Source organism: Lissotriton helveticus, chromosome 3_2, assembly GCF_964261635.1.
Source record: "Lissotriton helveticus chromosome 3_2, aLisHel1.1, whole genome shotgun sequence".
Lineage (NCBI taxonomy): Eukaryota > Metazoa > Chordata > Amphibia > Caudata > Salamandridae > Lissotriton > Lissotriton helveticus.
This window is the reverse complement of record NC_136062.1, coordinates 177,436,733-177,457,708: the sequence shown is the minus strand read 5'-3', so window position 1 is coordinate 177,457,708 and position 20,976 is coordinate 177,436,733. Positions and strand designations below refer to the sequence as shown.

At 45.2% G+C, this 20,976-nt stretch overlaps 1 protein-coding gene across 6 annotated transcripts in view; it reads right to left on the bottom strand.

Annotated features, from left to right (window-relative positions):
- The window catches only part of CPEB1 (cytoplasmic polyadenylation element binding protein 1), a 640,111-nt gene that overhangs the window by 416,187 nt on the left and 202,948 nt on the right, over positions 1 to 20,976 (bottom strand). The gene's annotated exons all lie outside the window — the stretch shown is intronic.

Sequence of the window (20,976 nt, the reverse complement as noted above, 5' to 3'; positions counted from 1 at the left end):
CTGATACGGATTTTAAAGAGTAGGGAGACTGGGCTGGTTAAAAACACATGAGCATGTACTCATACTGGGTTACATGATTCCAGGCTCAATATAAGGTTAACAAAGGTGGAAGGCCTCCTATGATTGCACTTTGAGCAATACAGCTTTGAGACTGCCATTCAAGACATGATAGTGCATGATCATGTAAAGCACAACCCAGCAGGGAGAAGGCCCAACGAAGGACAGAAAAAACTCCTTCCAGGCTCTCGTGCAGTCTAATCCTGAAGACTTCGTTAGAAGAGTATGCTGGGCGAGGGGGCGTGGCTAGCCAGCTGTTGTACATTATCCTACTTTTATTTTTATTACCACCTTACCTCATTGTGTTCCAGAATGTATGTAGCTCTGAACTCCTCCTGGGATTCTAGGTTGAGTCAGTTTGTGCCTGGCCAGCTCCTTATGAAGATGTCTTGCTGTTAAACCGCGCAATAAACCTATTGCTATGCACAGAAGTCTTCAGGTTATCTTTAGGTCATTTACCACAATTTTGGCGACGATTTGATGCTGGTCAGGGATACCTGTTGTCATCTTCGACGTTCCAAGAAGATTTGGGTCGTTTTTGTTCCAATTTAACAGCGGACGAGTGATCTTCTAAAAAAGTCAAGAACCAGACGTGTGCAGCCTCTGTCTACTCTACGCCAGCAGAATTTAGGACAATTTTGGCATAATCGTGAGTACAGCGTTTTGAGCGCGAGCACATCGGCAACCGGTACTGTTGCTAGGCGCGCTGTGTATGATGTCACCGCGTTAGTGAAGCGCAACTCTAGCATCCACGCATGTGCAATCAGCTTAACGCAAAGCATCTATGCGTTCCACGACTCATGCTGATGCGTTCCAAGCCTCGAACTGAAGTGGCGGCCATTTTATAGAGTATTTACATCGTAATTACGGTGTTTGAAGAATTTCTGCGAGCGTCTTCGAGCAGAAGTCTAACGATCAATAAGCAAAGAAATTCTCTAAGGACTGTTCAGATTAAAATCTTACTGTGCGCTGAATCTAATTGAAAGTATGTCAAAAAACGGAATTTTACATATTAGCTATAAAAAAAAAAAAAAAAAAAAAAAAAACATTGTGAGCCCTTCCATATTGACTTTTCAACTGGTTATTTTAGCTAAATTAATTCAAATTTATAACATGACAACAAATCCTGGTTACTTTACCACCACAATTTTTAGCTGAACCTGGCACACCAGAAATACCATGGGAAGATTGGTATATAATGTTTGACAACTACCTCGAAGCGCTAGATGGTCAAGAATTCTCAGCAAAAAGGAAAAAAGCTATCCTTTTAAGCACACTTGGCAAAGAGGGGCAGAGAGTCTTCAGATTTTTACCTATAGCCTTAAGAGCTAATGGGCAAGAAATGGACGATGAGTTCAAGGAAGCTGTGACAAGGTTGGAGGTGAGATTCTCGAAAGAGGAGAATCTAGTTATGAACCGTTATAAATTTTACACTCAACGTCAAAAGGAGTCTGAATCTATAGATGATTTTGTGGCTCGACTCAGAGAGTTGTCCATCAAATGTAAATTCGGTGTCATGACTGACGAGCTGATTAGAGATCAGCTTATTGTACAATGTTCAAATAAGAAAATTCAGGAGAGGTTATGGGCAGCAAAGAATCCTTCGCTCAAGGATGCCATTGATCTAGCAAAGGTCATTGAGGAATCTAGCAAATGTATGAAGGCTCTGGATTCTCACAAAGTGAACCCTCAACAAGAAGTATCAGTAGTTTCTGATAAGAAAAGCCTGACTGAATGTGAACATTGTGGTGGTGACAACATTGCAGTGGTAAAGTATAAGCCGAAATTTCCACAAAAGAAAGGTTTCACTAGTAACAAATTGTGCAACAGATGTGGAAGTAGTAGTCATTCTTCGGAAACTAAATTTTGTTTTGCTGCAAACAAGGAATGTCTCAAGTGTGGCAGAATGGGGCACTTCTCAAAGATGTGCAAGGCTAAACCTAAGCAAAGAGTTGCTACTGTTGAGGATTACCTTTTTGAAGGAGAAGCTGAGAGACTTTTAGTAGTCAATGAAATAGATGTCGTTGGTGAGGATCCTAGACAGAACAGACCGAAGGCTATCTTCAAAATTGACTCTCATGAAGTGTCATTGATGGTGGATACAGGGTCGCGTCATACCATCATTCCCAGAGTTATTTTTGACACTTTCTGGAAAGGAATGAATTTGAACGAGAGTGACATTTCACCTAAGGGTTTCAATGGCCAGAAGATAAAAATTCTTGGTTTCTTTGAATCCGACATCTGCTTTGAAAAGAGATCAACTTGGGGCAAAGTGTACGTCTCCATTGATGGTCCTCCCATCCTAGGTTGGATTCATCAATATGATTTGTACATGGTCATCAATCCAAGAGCCAAGAATCAGATCATGGTAGTGGATGATGACTCTATAGAATTCATTCTTGATGAGTTTAGTTCGGTGTTCAAAGCTGAACTTGGTGAATTGAGAGGTTATTCTCACTTCATCAAGCTGAAGAAGAACAGCTTACCTGTGCAGCACCGGGTCAGAAGGATTCCCATCTCTATCCGTGAGGATGTGAGTGCACTGATTGAAGAGATGCTTCAGTCTGGAGTCATAGAACCAACCGAAGCATCAGCCTGGGTTTCTCCTGTGGTTATTTCTAAGAAAGCTGATGGTAAACTTAGGTTCTGTGTGGACCTCAGGGCCTTAAATAAGTGTATTGTAGCAGACACCTTTCCCTTACCAAACATCTCAGAGATGGTGTCCACTCTTCAGGGAGCAAAATACTTCTCAAAATTGGACCTGAAGAGTGCCTATCACCAGGTCAAGCTTCATGAGTCCTCGAAACATCTTACCGCCTTTATCACTCCAGAGGGCATCTTTCAATTCACTCGCCTTCCCTTTGGTTTGGTATCGGCGGCGAGTGTATTCCAAAGGTTAGTCATTGAAATTTTCAAGGGGTTAAAAAATGTGGTGTTCTTCCAGGACGACATCCTGGTTTTTGGCGAATCTGTTGCTGAACACAATCATGTCCTGAGGAATGTCCTACATAGGATCTGGGACACTGGTCTTACCTTGCGGAAAGAGAAATGTTCTTTTCTAGTTGAGGACATTGAATATCTGGGTCATGAGATATCCGCTAGTGGAGTAAAACCAAAGAAAGATCTCATGGAGGCTATACGTTCTGCTCCTTGTCCTACTGACAAGGACCAATTACGTTCTTTCATGGGATTGATAGAGTACTATTCTAAATTTGTAGAGAAATTTTCAGAGAAGACACTGCCCTTGAGAGCCTTACTTAAGAAAGGATGCAAATTTGTATGGGGACATGAACTGGAGGTGTGCTTTAACAACATCAAGGACGCCATTTGCACTGCAAAGGTCTTAGCACCTTTTGATACAAAAAAAATGTCTACGTTGTTAGTTGATGCGAGTGCTTGTGGAGTTGGTGCTGTTTTGATGCAGTCACATAAGGATGGCGAGAGGCCCATTGCATTTGCTTCCCGCACTCTCTCGATGTGAACAGAATTACTCGGTCATCGAGAAAGAGGCTTTAGCTGCCGCATGGGGCGCACATCATTTCCGCACTTATTTGTGGGGTACACGATTCAATCTCAAGACTGACCATAAGCCGCTTATGAGGATACTTTCCCCTGGTGGTGCAGCCTGTAGTTCCCCAAGGTTGGCGAGGTTAGCTTCCAAGCTCCAGGAGTATCACTTTGATATTTCCCACATACAGGGTTGGAGAAACTTTCAGGCTGATTGTTTATCCAGGTTGGCTATACCGACTAAACCTCAATCTGGTGAGACGTTCAGTCTTGAAGGTACTGATGAAAGCATTGCTTGGATTAATGATGTTGTTTCCCTTGGTACTAGTTCTTTTTCGCATATGGATTGGTTGGAGGCTATGTCTAAAGATTGTGTTTTGCAGGAAGTCATTCAATTGATCAAGTTGGGTACACGGAGAGAAAGTTGTGTCCATGTTTCTGTACGTCCTTTCCTAAAGATCATTGATGAATTGTCTGTATGTGAAGATAATGTCATAATGCGTGGAGACAAATTTGTTCCTCCTGCTGATTTGAGATCTAAACTTATTGCCATAGCACATGAAGGGCATTTGGGACAAACATTAACACAACAAAGGCTCAAGTTGAATTTTTGGTGGCCCGGTATGGACTCATCCACCTCTTCCTGGGTTGAGGATTGTCCTACCTGTAAGATGGGAGAGAAAATATTGAAAATTTCTGCAGGTTCTCAGATAGGGGAGTTAAAGTTTCCTGAAGTACCGTGGCATACCATATGTCTTGACTTTATAGGTCCAATGAATGAGCTACCTGTGTCTCAGAGGTTTGCTATTGTTGTAGTGGATTGTTTTTCAAAGTGGTTGTCAGTTGAATTTTTGAAGGACATCACTACTGATACAACCATAAGATATTTGAGGTCTTTGTTTTTCATGGAGGGTTTTCCTAATGTCATCATTACTGACAACGGAACACAGTTAGTTTCTCATGACATGCGTTCATTCCTAGCGTGTTCTGGTATTTCCCATCACAGAACGTCACTCTACAATCCCCAAGGGAATGGCCTTTGTGAGCGTTTAAACAGGTTAGTCAAAGGAACCATCCAGATGGCTGTTTCTAGGGGTTCCTCAGCTTCAGGTATGGTTCGTGAAATGGTTTATGCTTATTGCACGACTTTGCATGGTTCTCAGAACAAGTCTCCTTTTGAGATTATGAGAGGTAGGAGCCCCAGCACGAAATTATCTCCCTCTTGGCTTAAAGATTTAGTATCTAAATCAGATGTGACAAGGAGTGCTATTGAGTCTGTGTCCCTTCCTTCAGCGGTACAGATGTCCTCTAGTAATAAGATGGTGGAACCAGTTTCTAACAAAATATCTAAAGGTGACCTCGTTAAAGTGAAATCCGGTAGGATTTCTGGAGGTTTGTCTAAATTCAGAGGTCCTTTTTTGGTGAAGAAGGTTTACCCTTACTATGTGGTACTTTCCAATGGGGAGAAATGGGGTTTGAGAAGGGTTGCTCTATATCAGAAAGCTTGTTCTGGTACTGGTTCTCAGATATCTGATATTGATTCTCCTCAGGTTCAACATGATTGTAATAGTGGTTCTTCTGGTTACATGTTCATCCCTTCTCTTGTTCCATCTTCCTCCAATAATGTGGAAGGGTTGTGTAGGAGGGATGGTGGTGGTGATGCTCCTGATGTTCCATCCAGTAGTGGAGGTGATGCTCCTGATGTTCCATCCAGTAGTGGAGCATCAAACCAGTCTGTTTCTTCACCTATTCATGACTTACGTCAGCCACCTTCAAAGTGTCCAAGATCTCGTAGACCACCGTTATATCTAAATGATTACTGTTGTGATTGAACAGACATCTAACGAACCAAGGTTTTTTCCATGTTTTATTCTTGTTCCTTGTTGATCTTTTCCCTAACATTCTTCTGTTTGTTTAGTAGATAATTTCTTTCCTCATGGCATTTATTTCTTTTGTTTTCAACGAGAGAAGATGTGTTGTACATTATCCTACTTTTATTTTCATTACCACCTTACCTCATTGTGTTCCAGAATGTATGTGGCTCTGAACTCCTCCTGGGATTCTAGGTTGAGTCAGTTTGTGCCTGGCCAGCTCCTTATGAAGATGTCTTGCTGTTAAACTGCGCAATAAACCTATTGCTATGCACAGAAGTCTCCAGGTTATCTTTAGGTCATTTACCACACCAGCCAAGACAGACCTAATCTAATATTGCTCCGCATCCTTCCCCTCTTCATCCTGCTCAATGCCGTACATCTTTACATATTTCAGGTGCGTGCATATTTCCCTCTCTGGTCTGTCCCGAACCCTGATGGGAGACATGGCTGCAACTTAGCCCCTTACAAAGAGCCCCAGGAAAGTCACAGCCCTGCACTGAACAGATTGAGGCCTGCTATTGAGGCAGTTCCACCTAGTGGAAGAAATGCGTTACTTACCTGTAACTGCAGTTATCCAGTATTGGTATCTTTCATAGATTCACATGCCTGAATCATTACCAGTCGTAGGGGTGGGAGTCCCCAGTACATAAATATATAGTAATGGGCCAGAGGCCTCTCATTAGTAACATATCCATGTCCTTTTGTGAAAAGGACCAAACTTTGGCCAAGAGCCAATCAGCTATCACCACTCTCTAGAACCTTCCTGGACGGAGCTCTTGTCCCTTGGATGTTCATAAGCACAGTGCTAAGTAGTATATTACTGAAAGAAACTAAGGTGAGCCCTTCCAGGGGAGGTGGGTGGGTTGCATGTGAATCTATGAAAGATACCAATACTGGATAACAGCAGTTACAGGTAAGTAATGCGTTTCTTATCCAGTATTAGGGGTATCTTTCATAGATTCACATGCCTGAATCAGAGTAGCGAGCAACAACAAGCACATTTCGAATGTTACAGCGTGAAATCTCACTAGATAATAACATATCAATTGGAAATGCAAAAGGTACCAAAATGCAATATAAAAGAAATGTGCATGTAGACAGTAGGAAGGTGGTATGCAAGAGAAGGCTCACCTCTAGTGAAATAAATGACGGAGCACAGCTTGTCCCACTGCTGCAGCTTTCATTAGTTCAGTATCCAAGCAGTAGTGCCTGGTGAACGTATGCGGCGTCTTCCATGTCGCCGCTCTGCAGATGTCAATGATGGGCACTACTCAAAGAGCGCCATGGAGGTTGAGACTGCTCTAGTGGAATGAGCACAAACCTTGGAATGCAGAGGATGTCCTGCTTGCTGACAAAGCAATAGCTGCAGAGATCCATTGACTAAGCAGAGCATTTCACGTTGGAAGACCTTTCCTAGGTCTGCTAAAGGCAACGAAGAGTTGGTTAGACTTCCGAAATGTCTGTTCTGTGGATGTAGAACTTAAGACAGCGTTTGAGATCAAGAGAGTGGAGATACCTCTCTGCTGCGGAAAGTGGATTCAGGAAGAAAGACCGCAGGACTATAGGCTCATTAAGGTGAAAGTCAGATGGGACCTATGGAATGAATTTAGGATTAGTCTTTAGAATTACTCTGTCCAGCCTGAATTAGAGGAAAGTGTTTTGAATTGAGAAGGCTTGGAGTTCGCATTCTCATCTCGCGGAGGTAAGCGCCAGTAAAAGCTGTTTTCCAGGAAAGATTTGATATCGGCTTTGTGGATTGGCTCAAAGGGATGTTTCATTCATTGAGCAAGCACAATGTTTAGCTGCCAGGTAGGCGGTAAAGACTTCACCGGAGGGAATGTCCTGAACAAGCCTACGAGTCTACTGGACCAGAGGGAAGAACCAGTTGAGGAACGTCTGAACTGAGATATGGCAGCCAGGTGAACTTTTATTGAAGAATGAGCAAGACCAGAGTTTGCCAAATGAAGGTAAGGCAAAATCTGTGCAGGTGACTAAGAAAAAGGATGTATTCTTTGATTTACACCAAATGCAGAACCGTTTCCATTTCAGGGAATACGTTTTGTTGGTACAGTCAGCCCGAGCCCTGGCTAGAACAGCTCTGCAATCTTGTGGGATGTCCAAGTTCTGGAAATGTCTGAACTCCAGAGCCAAGCCGATAATTTGAGAGATGCTGGATCCGGATGTTGGACTTGTCCGTGGTTCATTGTGAGGAGATTGGGGCACGGTTTCAATGGGATCGGCGGTTCCAGCGATGGGAGATGAAGCTCCGTAAACCAGTGCTGGCGTGGCCAAGCTGGAGCTATCAAGATCAGAGTACAATGTTTCGCCTTCAGCTTCCGGAGAACCCTGGGAATCAGGGGAAATGGAGGAAATGCGTACACAAAGACGTTGAACCATGCGATCGAAAATGCATTCCCTAGAGACCCCTTCTGGGGACGACAGCTTGCGTAATGTTGGCATTTGGCGTTGTCAGGTTACGAACAGATCCAGGTGAGGCCTGCCCCATCGGAAGAAGATGCGACTGAGAAGTTGGTGGTCCAGCTCCCACTCGTGGCACACAGAGCACTGTCTGCTAAGTGAGTTTGCAAGAACATTGTCCGTTCCAGGGACGTATTCTGCCCGAAGGGAAATGTTCTGAAGTAGCAAGTTCCAGATTTTCTGAGATTCGTGAGACAACGTTAGAACGAGTGCCCCCTTGTTTGTTTATATAGTGCATTGTGGTGGCGTTGTCTTCTCACAAGCACTGGGGAATTTTTGATACGAGGCAGGAATGCTCGAAGCGCCAGGTAAACTGCTCTTAACTCGAGAAGGTTTATGTGCAGTTGTCGTTCGGCAGGGGACCACTGTCCGTTGATTCTGAGTTCTTGGAGGAACGCACCCCAACCTTCCAGGGACGCATCTGTTATAACATGCGGCAAAACTGGAAGCAGGAAAGGCATACCCCGCATAAGGTTCTGTGGGCGAATCCACCACTTTAGAGCTTTCACCATGGGAGGAGTCATTCGGATTACATCGTCGAATGATCCTGTACACTGGATCCATTGAGTGGATAGCGCTTCTTGATGAGGGCGCATATGAAGACGGCAGTGTGGAACTAACAGGATGCAAGACGTCATCATCCCTAGCAGGGACTTGTAAAGGCCCACCGTGAGGGTCCTATTGGTTTGTAAACGGGCCGCCAAGGAGGCCAGCTTGGATTGACGCTCCTGCGAAGGGAATGCTTTCTTCTGAGCCGTATCGAGGACAGCACCTAGGAAAGTGAGACGCTGGGAAGGCTGAAGGACCGGTTTCTCGATTGAGAGTAAGGCCCAAGTCGTTGAAAAGTTGAAGACGGGCGTTGGAGGACTTGATCACGCCTGCAAAAGAAGGTGCCTTGACGAGCCAGTCGTCCAAGTATGGGAAGACTTGGTGATGTTGCCTCGAGGTACGCTGCTACTGGAGACAGGCATTTTGTAAAAATGCGTGGTGCAGACTTCAGGCCGAAAGGCAACACCCGAAACTGGTAGTGTTTGCCAGCCACAGCGAACCGGAGGTATTGCTTGCGATTCCTGTGGATAGGCATGTGAAAATAAGCGTCTTGAAGGTCTAGAGACACCATGAAGTCGTTCGCATTGAGGAGTTGTAGCACCTCCTGAAGGGACACCAAACGGAATGACTTTTTTGAGATCCATGTTTAGGTCTCTTAGGTCCAATATAGGTCTCCATTTTCTCTTTCTTCCGAAAGAAGAAAAATCGGGAGTAGAACCCCTTGCCTCTGACCGCGAGGGACTTTTTCTATAGCACCTTTCTGGAGCATTAGTGAGTTCCAATTGCAGCAGATGTAAATTCTTGTGGAGCACTGGGCGAGGAGGAGTTTGAGGCGGAATTTCTATGAACTCCAGAGTGTCCGAAGCAAACTAGTTGGAGGACCCATCGATCCTTAGTAATCTTTCTCCAATTTTGTAGGAAAGCTGAAATTCTCCCTCCAACTTTGCATGGTGGAGAAGTAGAGACCTGTGGCAGAGAGAAATCATTGTCTTCTGGCCGTTTCCTTTCCTCCTCTACCATGAAAGAAAGACTTTGTGTAAGACGACTGTTGTCTTTGCTGATATTGGGGTTTGTACTGCTGATTTGAGCTGTATGAGGTCCGGTAACCTTGAAAATCACATCTTGAAGATTGACCTCTCCCTCTTGAGCCCCGAAAGGGAGGATTTTTAAACTGGAGGGTACCCAGTGCCTTCGCTGTATCGGTATCTTTTTTAATACCTTGAAGCGCCTCATCAATGTGTGCTCCAAACAGAAGTTGGCAGTCGTAAGGCATGTCGAGCACCTTAGCTTGCACTTCCGGTCATAAAGTAGTTGCTTGGAGCCAGCCTTTTCGTCTCAGTACCGCAGCACCAGCTAGTTGGCAGAACCCAGTCGACGCTCAGCCTCCGAGATGATTGATCGTGCGATGGATGAGTGTTAGCCTTCTAAGATAATCTTTTTAGCCTCTTTTTCTTCCTCTGACAATGATCCCAAATATGGGGCGAAATCGGCCCACATTTGACGGTTGTAACGTCTTAACAGTGCCATAGTTTGAAGCGTGCACTTTCATCGAAGAAAACCGCTTTCCAATATTGTCCAGTTTTCGTCCCTCATTTCGCGGTGGCGCAGTTAGAGCAGCAGAAGGATTTTTCGATTTGCGCTGCTTGAGTAATGACAGAGTCCGGCTTGGGATGGCCAGTTAAGCAAGCTGGAGCAATGTCTGGAGACCTATATTTCTTGTCCAGCCTGGGCAGAACTGAGGGCAAAGAAGGGGTTTGCATGATTTTAACCCCTTGGTCCCAAATATAGTCGATGATGGGGATGGACCGAACAGCCTTTTTGAATGGTTCCTTAAAATCATAAAGGAAACTCTTGTTGTTGAGTGGTTATTGGAATCTTGAAACGCAAAGCCGCCCTTTCCAGTATATTATGGAATTCCCCAATGTCCTCCGGGGGCGAATCGGCTTGCGTTGGCACAGGAGATGCTGGACATGGAATGACGTAATCATCCCACTCGTCATGCGAGTCCTGGAGTTCCCCTTCCTCCTGCTGTTGCTCCTCCTCTTCATCATCTGAGGATGGTGGAGGATGTGCAGGAGCAGGATCCGGCTGAAGCACTAGAGGTGGAGGCCGAGGTCTAGGCGGAGGAGAAACTTCTGGAGGTGGTGGAGGTGTAAAGGGAAACCTTTGTTTATAGTTCGCAATCAAGAACTGCAGATCCGTGACTATGGATGCGGGTAGACACCGTAGGTGGAGGAGGAGGCTGGAATTCCTCCTGGTAATCCACTTGTTCATCCTGTTCTTGCTCTTCATAATCTGAACTCTTTTGTGATATTTTACGTTCAGATGGGCTAGTAGCTGTCTGGAACATAGAGCCTTCATCCGAGTCTTCGTTGTCCAGAAGATGCGCAGGTGGTAAAGCCTGGACTCTGCTTGGAGAGGTTAAATCCGGTGAGAGTGCCCTTGGTAATTTTGAAGTGAACGTGCGCACTTTAAGGTAGCTGCCTGTGTCGTCGTCGAGCCAGTCGACGGGGTGGTTGTCGGCGACTGATCCAGTTGTCATAGTCGACGGTTGCGTAGTCAGTGATTTCTCCGTCGACGACTTAGTCGACGTCACCTTCGTCGACGGAGCCTTAGTCAACGTTGGTCGACAACAATCGAGCTTTCGTCGATGGTGTGGACTTAGTAAGCGCGGAAGCACTAGGAGACGACGACGATTTTATGGTTATAATAGATGAAACGGACCTACCAGTCAACAAGGATGTTGTCGACGTGGATAATTAAAATGACGCCACAGAAGTGGAGCTGGTCGCTGTCGACGCCGTCACAAGCAAAGCGGATGTCGTGAAGGGTTTCTTGAAGGTGGAAGCAGAGCCCTGAGGAGAAACCTTCACAGGCAAGGCCTTAGGATAAACCTCTGAAGACTTCAGCGTCTTCTTTTGAGGTGGCTCCGAAGATGGTCCTGGGGATGTCACTCTAGGCCTTTTAGTTGAGGAATGTGGACTCCTGAAGGAACACTCTCACCAGAAGAGACTGTCTGGTCTTTATCTTTAAGTCTCTGAAGCCATATCAACAGGCGCCCCTCTGTCCTTGAGGGTCTTTGTTGAAAAAGTCCGGCAGAATTTACAATCCTTAGAAGAGTGGTCTGGGTAGAGACAATAAAGGCAAACTTCTGCTGGGCAACTACATGAAGCCTCTTCTTGCCACTAAAAAGTCTTTTTAGGAGTATCAGCCATGGTAAACTGAAAACCCCACACAAATAAAGAAGTTCTGTGAGAAAAGTATAGAAAATCCGAGGGGCAAGAGCTCCTTCCAGAAAGGTTCTAGAGGGTGGTGATAGCGGATTGGCTCTTGGCCAAAGTTTGGTCCTTTACACAAAAAGACATTGATATGTCACTAATGAGAGGCCTCTGGCCTATCTATCTATGTGACATTACTTTATGTACCGGGGACTCTCACCCAGACGGGGAATGATTCAGGCATGTGAATCTATGAAAGATACCCCCCAATACTGGATAACCTGCCGCTACCTCCAGCCCAGAGTGCGGATGCAGGCATTCCCACAACCTCACTAGGGTGACCAACCGTCCGTAAATTGGACCTCGCGTCCGTGAGGATCCTTTTTACGGACGCCTTTTGTCTGTAATTTTAGGCATTGCAGGGAACAGATGTTCCCCTGCGAGAGGCCTCAGCCCACTGATGGGGCCGCCTCGCACTCCTCTGAGCACAACAGCAGCCTCACCCGCCCATTGTCATTCTGTGTGGGGCTGATTGCCACATACAGAATGACAAGGGGTCAGTTGGGCTGCACAGCATGTAGTGGCCTCCTCCAGCCTCAGGGCAGGGCATTTGGTCACACAGAATAGCAAAAATGCCCATGCTGCTGTACCTGAGAATCCAGTTAACCAAAGGAAGGCGGTGAAAGAAGTTCAAAGGAAGGGATTATAGTTATGTTATAGCAGCCATGGTTGCTGCTTTATTAGGTCTCGCTGAGCCAATGTGCATGCGTTCTAAGTGAGACTTAAGGGGCTTTCAAAAATGCTCCCAAAGGCTTTCCAAGGCAGATTGCCTAAAGTGCATGTGTGCGGGCGCGTGCACATCGCACATATTATTCTGAGTTTTGTATAGCGCCTGGTTACCATTAGGCATCCCAGCGCTCACCAGAGAATGAAACTACCAGAATAGAATAGAATGCGGAAGTTAAGCAGAGAACAAAAAAGTTTTTAAAGTTTGCGGAACCGAAGAAGGCTAGCTTCTGAACATCATTTGGAAGCCTGTGAGCCTCTGCACTCATGCTGGTTTGCTTGCAGCCGGCATCAGACTTCAAAGGAATCCGCTCACCCGCCCCCATTTCTGGATTTGTTTGCTGAAGGCTGTCATGCCCAAGATCACACTGTCAGTCGAGCAAATGCGAATTATATTCTAGTTTATTATCTCTTCCTCTGCATCCCTGGCTCGCTCTGCCTCGGTCTTGTTTGTAATGTGCATGTGGCACATTCTCTTGAGTGCCAACTTTTAGCTGACTCTGCCAGTGTTCTGCAAAAGGCACTTTGTGTCAAAGCAATCTTTAAAAAAAAAAAAAACGAATTCTGCAGTAGGATCTTAGAAGATATTGGTATTTTAAACATGACCGGTGTCTGATCAGGAAAGTGCACGTTATAGGGCCACGATCTTGTGTGTGTACATTTCCGATTGTTCATGAACAAACCATAATGGCATTTGCTTGCCTTTCTTTCCGCTCATGTCTGCTATGCAGTTCTCATTGTTTTAAGGAAACTGATCTTTCCACAGCTTGAGATCACAGCATAAAAGCGACCAGAGAACGCCTACTCCCACATCTTTTTCTTTCTACCCTCTCGCCCCCACTTCTCTTCGTTCCCATCTTTTCTCCACACATTTCTCACTTAATTCATCACTCATTCTCTTTGTTTCTGCTTACTGACTTAATCCAATCGCTTTACCTTTTCTTCTCGATCCCGCCCACACCTCTTGGCATACACATTTTCCTCGTTACTTCACTCCTGTTCTACTCGCACTTTCCCTCTATCCACCTCTTTCTTATCACCACATAATTACACTGCACTCAATGCAACATACACTCCAAATACCACTCAGTGCCACATAATTACACGCCACATATTTATACTCTACTCAATGCAACATAAATACACTCCACATACCACTCTGTGCCATATAATTACACACCTCATACTTACTATACACAATGCAACAAATACATTCCACAAAACACAGTGCCACATACTTATATGCTATATAATTACACTGCACTCAATGCAACAGACACTCCAAGTACCACTCAGTGCCACATATTACTCGCCACATAATTACACTATGGATCGGGTACAGTGCATGTGCGCGGGGCGTGCGCACCATTTGTCAGACTGCAGCCTTTGGGAGCAATTTTGGGGCCGCTTTGATGTTCAGTGAGCCATGTGGCCACTGAGAACATTAAAGTGGCCGCGAAAATCCTCACCATTTGCCATCCTTCCTGCCACCAGGCACAGGCCGGTTGTCTCATCTACCAGGAAGTACTTTTCACCCTCAAAAAGCTCATTACTCTCCCTGCAGAATAGCAGAACTAAATTAGTCTGACTTAGACAAGGGTAAATACATTTAAGAATTGATCTTCCAACCACACCCAACCCCACCACACACCCACCCCCCACAACCCCCACAACGCCCCCACTCCATCCCACCCCACACACCCACCCCCCACAACGCCCCCACTCCATCCCCACCCTCCACTCCATCCATCCATCCATCCCCACACCCCCACTCCATCCATCCCCACACCACTCCATCCCCACACCCCCCACTCCATCCCCACACCCCCCCCACTCCATCCCCACACCCCCCCACCACCCCTCCATCCCCACCCCACCCCACCATCCCTCCATCCCCACACCCCCCTCATCCCCACCCCTCCATCTCCATCCCCACACCCCCATCCATCTCCATCCCCATCCCCATCCACCCATCCATCCATCTCCATCCCCATCCACCCATCTCCATCACCAGCCATCAGTGCACAATTTCTACAGGCACACACACACCAGCCATCAGTGCACACATCAATTGTTAACGCATCCACAAATAACTATTGTGGCAATCGCAGTATGGCGCACTTTACTTTTAAACATTCACCTAAAGCGCAGCATGCCACCATTGCTACAAAAATAAATGTGATCAAAGAGAGGGAGGTACCCTACTATTACAAATAAGGACAGGTAAGTATAAGTAACAAGTCTAGAGCTTCCCAAATTAGAGGAACAAATGTGCACACAATATGGACAAAACAAATCCAACAGATTTATATCAACATTGAATGACAAGAGGAACAGTACGTCAGCAAACAAAGTAATAAAAACCAAAAGATAGTTATATAAAAAAATATTTTTCATCTATTATTACATTCAAAAGATTAAAAACTTTTCTTAAATATAATCATGAAATGTTTTATGTATGAATAAAGTCGATGCTGCGTTTCGGTGATTCAAAGGATGTTCACCATCAGGACAGTTCTAATTAGCCCAGGACTGACTCCTAGTTTCAATTTAAACCAATGAAGGCACAATAAGATGAAGGCAACGTATGACACCGAAATCTGGAAGGGACCATGTTGCATGTAGCGTCGACTTTCTTAAATATAATCATGAAATGTTTTTATGTATGAATAGTTTAATCTTGTGAATGTAATAGATGAAAAATGTTTCTTTATATCACTTTATCTTTTGGTTTTTATTACTTTGTGTTTGCTGACGTACCATTCCTCCGTCATTCAATGTTAATATGAAATGAAATTTGATTTATAAAGCGCATGGCTGCCCACGAGCGTCCCAGCGCTAACAAAACAAAGAACAGGAACAAACTGAGGAGGGTACCGTTACTTCGAGGTTCTTGGGGAAAAGGAATGTTTTAAGGGACTTTAGAAACTTAAGATAACAGGGTTCGGTCCGGATCCGACTGGGGAGAGAATTCAAATTTTTTGCTGCATTTACCGTAAAACGGCGTCCCCGTGCGTGCCTTCCTCACTCTGGGAACCTTGGCTAGGTTTCCGAGGTCCGACCGGAGAGCCCGGGAAGATTTGTAGAGGCAGATCAGGCTCCTATCGCCTGAAGAGCCTTATGGGTGATACATAGCGATTGGCAGCCAGTGAAGCGCTCTCAAAACTGGTCTGGCCGAAGATCTTCTTGAGGCCCCGGAGAGCACCTGGCTGCTGCGTTCTGCACCCGTTGAAGGATATTGATGGTAGCTTCAGGCGCCGCTAAGAACAGGGCGTTACTATAATCCAGTCTGGATAATATTAATCCCTGGATCAGTAATTTCCTGGACTGGAGAGGCAGAAAAGGAAGAACTTTCCGCACTGCTCGAAGCAGGCCAAAACAAATGCCTGCAACTTTCTGTGCTGGCGTCATGAAGGTTAGGTTGGACTCAAACCATACCCCCAAGCTTTTGATTTTTTTCTTTCGGTGCCGGCAGCTCACCCATACAGGGAGGGATGTAAAATGATGGCCCAGGAGCATGATCTCCGTTTTTGCTCCATTAAGTTTGAGCCGCGAACTGGTCATTCAGGAGAATATTCCGGCAAGGCAGGCAGAAAAATTGTCCAGACATCCCTCTTGTTGGGTTAGCGAGACGACTAATTGGGTGTCGTCTGCATAGGTGACTGTTTTGATCCCAAAGGGAGCCACCACCTCCTCCAGTGGGGCCATATACATGTTAAACAATGTAGGGCTCAAAGAAGAGCACTGAGGGACTCCAAACTGGAGGGGGGTAGATTTAGACAATGCACCGCTTTCCCAGATCCTTAACGATCGATTATTCAAAAAGGATTCAAGCCATTTCAGGGCCATTCCAGTTATGCCCAATCTAGCGAGACTGTGCTAATATTTCATGGTCCACCGTATTGAACGCTGCACTTAAATCCAGGAGGATCACAACTGCGGATCCTCCTGAATCTAAGATACACCTTGCCTCCTCTGCCACCACTATCAGGGCTGTATCAGTGCCCTGTCCCGGGCGAAAACCCGTTTGTGAGTCACTCAGCAGCCCATTGTTTTCCAAGAACCCTGAGAGCTGTTGGTTGACCATTTTTTCAGCAATTTTGCCCAGGCCGGGTAGCAACGAGATCGGGCGGAAATTGGCCAGGTCCGACGTATCAAGCCCCGTTTTTTTAAAAGCGTTTTGACTCTGGCCTGTTTCCAACTGGGTGGCACAACCCCGCAGGTAAATGAGGAATTTAGAAGCTCTGTAGCTAAAGGGGCAATAGTATCTGCAATCCGCTTAAGGATATACATGGGCGCTGGGTCAGAAGGAGATCCAGTTTTCAAGGAAGATAGGGCTTCACAAAAGTCCTCCCTGGTAATACAGCTAAAAGAGTCCAACAAGGGGCCAGAGGTAGGTGCAAGGTGAGTGTCACCACAAGGAATAGCGACGTTCTGTGGTAGGCTATCAAGGATTCTTTGTATCTTGGAATCAAAGAAATCCACTAGATGATTACATCTTGCTTCAATGCATTCCTGGGTGATTACCGGGGAAGGGACTAAGTAGTTGTTTAACTATTTTAACATTTTCTTTAGCGGAATTAGATAAATTAATTTTATTCTCGAAAAAAGCTACCTGAGTTTTTCAGGGAGGTTTTATAGAGTCTCAGGGCAGATCGATAGGCCGCTTTATTATTAACCACTCAATCTTTCCTCCATCTGTGTTCTAATTTTTTGCAGGTTTTTCTGAGATCGCTAAGCTCTGCAGTGTACCACGGCGATTTAAAAGTACTACTTTTCTTTGTGACTATTTTGATAGGTAGTACCGCGTCCAGTGGAATTGTTAAGCCAATTACGAAAGCTTATATCTGCCACCAGAGGATCTGATTCTATGGAAGGGGCAGTTTGTTCTAGTGCTAGTGTCAGCTTTCCCAAGGATAGCTTGGGCCAAGCTCTTTCTAGAGTGCGAGGTATTGCTGCACGTCTCCCCTTTGTACAGGTTTTCCAAGAGAATGGTACTAGGAAATGATCCGACCATGGTACAGGCAGAGGGGGGCTAGTATTAAGCTGATTACTATTTGAGAATATAGGGTCTAAAAGATGACCTTTGACATGAGTTGTCTCTTTATTTATAAGTTTCAGTTCGAAAGATTTAAAGTCAGAACAAATCTGTGGCAACTTTATCATTTGGTTTTTACGCCATTCGACGTCCTTTGACCTGGAAGCATTTCGCGCAGCAGCCAGCCTCCGCCACACACCACTCGTTTCATCGTCAGTTCCGGCATTGCCCGTTTGAGTGTATCCATATCCAGGATCAAGTTTAGCAACCGCGGAGGCTTGGGCACGACACTATCGGAAACTAGATCAAATTTTAACTTCCTGAGGAATTGACCTTTAACATCGGCTCGGTATCTATTGTAATACCGCATTTTAAGTAATCTCCTTATATCAACGTAGAAGATTGACATTTATCCCCTATGCATATGGAACACGTCGAATTCATCTTGACAATTTATAAATTACCTTTCCAAATGCGAGATCCAATTCGGACTGTACATAATGACAATTATTTGATGCCTTATTAGACGTATAGAGTAACTGAGTGTTCCTTGTCCTGAAGAAGGCGCTGGTCGCCGAAACACGCGTAGATAAAACACTCCCCTTTGCTTTATCTTATTGTTTTGAATATTTTGTACTGAGGGAATTGTTTTTTTATGTTATCTTAATATAAAACATTTTTTAGAATTCTGTACATCTTTAAACTGTGCATGGTGTTTAATAAAAAATACCAGAAATAAAAATGCATAAATATATTTTAAATTGTGTGTATTAAGAATAAAACACTGTTCTCCACTCTGAAATTGGTCCTGTGCCCTCCATCATTACTTTGACATACATTTATTGCCGCCTGGGTTGTTACTCATAGAACTTTATCATTCAGGTCATCAAAATGTAGATTCAAGTCTCCCAGAATCTGAAAATTAGGTGATAAAGCAGCTGCAGCTAAAGTAGATTCCAGTAAAGATCCTGCAAACTGTCTTATACAACCCGGCGGGCGATAGATAAGGATATAAAGCTCCGTTGGATTTGTCCACATTGTGTGCACATTTGTGCCTCTAATTTGGGATGCTACAAAAACACTTTTTTTGGCCTACAATTTATAGACTTGTTGGAATTGGTGTTGCAATATTTAGCAATGCCAATAGCTCAAACTTAATTAATGTGAGACCTATTGCATTGCAAATGCTTATGCAACTAACAACCATTGAAAAAGCCAATAGTTCTGGCCTGTTATAGGTGTAACATTATTTGTACCAAGTGTAATGTTACTTGTATTATATATCTGGATGCAATGACAGAAGCAACAAAAATACCAGACGGGCGGCACATTATATTAAACACAAATTTTTAGCTTGTGTGTTTTAAGCCACACATTTTATTACATTAAACCCCCTTTTGGAGAGACCCCCTAGTTTTGACATTCACTTAAAGCTCTGGGAACACCAGGTCAGTCGCCCCACGTACAGGCACTGTCCATCATGCAGGACTCATGCCTTCCACTTTTTCAGATTGTCTACGTGCAGGGGCATCGTGAACCCTGCCCCCCCCCCCTTGCTTTAGGAACTACAGCAAGGGTGGAGTTCTTGACGGGTCTCTAATTAATGTCAAAGTGAAGGGGTGGATGGATGGCTGGTTGGATAGAGGAGTGAAATGGTGGATGACTGGCGCGAGTACTGGTGGATGGATGAGTGAAATGATGGATGGATTGATTAATTGATACGTGAAAGGATGGATAGATGAGTGAAGGAGTGAAAGGGCGGGTAGATGGACAAAAGGATGGATGGCTAAGTGAAATTTAAAGAGAAAGGGGTGGGCGGAAGAGCGAGCAGGTGGATGGGCGGAAGTGCGAATGGATGGGCGGAAGAGCGAATGGATTTGCGGAAGAGCGAATGGATGGGCGGAAGAGCGAATGGATGGGCGGAAGAGCGAATGGATGGGCGGAAGAGCGAATGGATGGGTGTACAGATGGTTAGGGTGAAAGGATGGATGTTGGAGGAGTAAAATGGGGATTGAGGGATGGATGAGTGAAATATAGCACCTTTGGGTAGTAGGTGCCTGGAATTTCTTTAGCACCCAAGAGATACTGATTGTTGTGAATGTTCTTTGGTAATTCTTCGTGTACCATTTGCAAATATATATATATGTTCTCTAAAGAATAGTGCGGACGTTTCCTTTGGGAACACTACTATCCAAATAGCCTGTACAATGGATGAGTGAAATGATGGATGGAAGGATATGTGATGGATAGGTTTGTAAATTGATGAATATGGACATGGATGGGCACACAGATGGAAGGACAGAATGAATGGTGAAAGAGTGAATGATGGATGGAAGTATGATTACACATTGTAAGCCCCATTATCTTAAGCAGCATTTCCTATACATTGACTTTCACATTTGAGTGATTGTCTATATAATGTGTGTAGGAAGGTAGATCCCCGACTATGGTTGCCCCCAACTTTTTGCCTGGTGTTTTGCTGGTTTTCTGACTTAGTTGACCTGGGGCCCTGCTATTCAGGACCCCAGGCCTACTGCTCTCTCTGTAAAATGGATTCCATGTACCTTAGGTACATATCTAATTGGATACTGAGTCACCTTATCAGTCCCTGTACAGGGCATAGGTGTACCCAGGGCCTACCAGGGGCTGAAGCATGTATTATGCCACCCCTGGCTGGCCATCCAAATCTGACAACTGGCTGCTTGACAGCTGGGGCAAGGTGGTGTACTCACCCTTTGCTTTAGATATAGTATACCTATATCTAACCCTAAAATGGACACACAGATCTCCTATCAGTCACTCCTATGGCAGGCCTTAACAATCCTGAAGGCAGAGTGCTTGGAATCGTGTGAGATAGTGCTCTGGCATGAGCTGAGCCTGTCTGCGGCTTTCGGGATCCATCCCTTAGCCGTTTCCACGATATCGCATACCATATAATCTTAAGTGCATTATAATCCTCGCGGTTATATGCCAACTCTGGTATCGCTTTATCAAAACATGTCGAGTAAGGTGTCATACGAATTGGAATACTAACCCCTCGCCAATTCTGGCGACGGGGTTAGCATTCCACTCTTCTAGAGGGACACGACATGGATGTAACCTGTAAACCCGGTTAAAGTCAGACAGAGCCTTAGCATCCACAAAATGGATGCTGCCACCGAGACACAAGTCTGCCCTCCTGCTGCTGGGAGTCCTCCCAGAGCAGGAGGCAAGGACAAAGGGTTTCCTGCCAGGGGCGGTGCCAGCACCGTCCCAGACAGGGTTTTGTGTATTCCAGGTAGGCAGGGCTACAGAGGAAGGTGACTGCAAGTGGCACCCCGGTGCTCACTGTGCATAGGCCGGCTTGAACCAGTTCCAGGGGCACACCAGCCCCTGAGCTGGGGAAAGCCCGCCAAAGGAGAGGGGTGTAACCACCCCCCTCCTGGTCCCACCCATAGGGCAGGACTTAGTCGCGTGCCAGCCCCCTTTT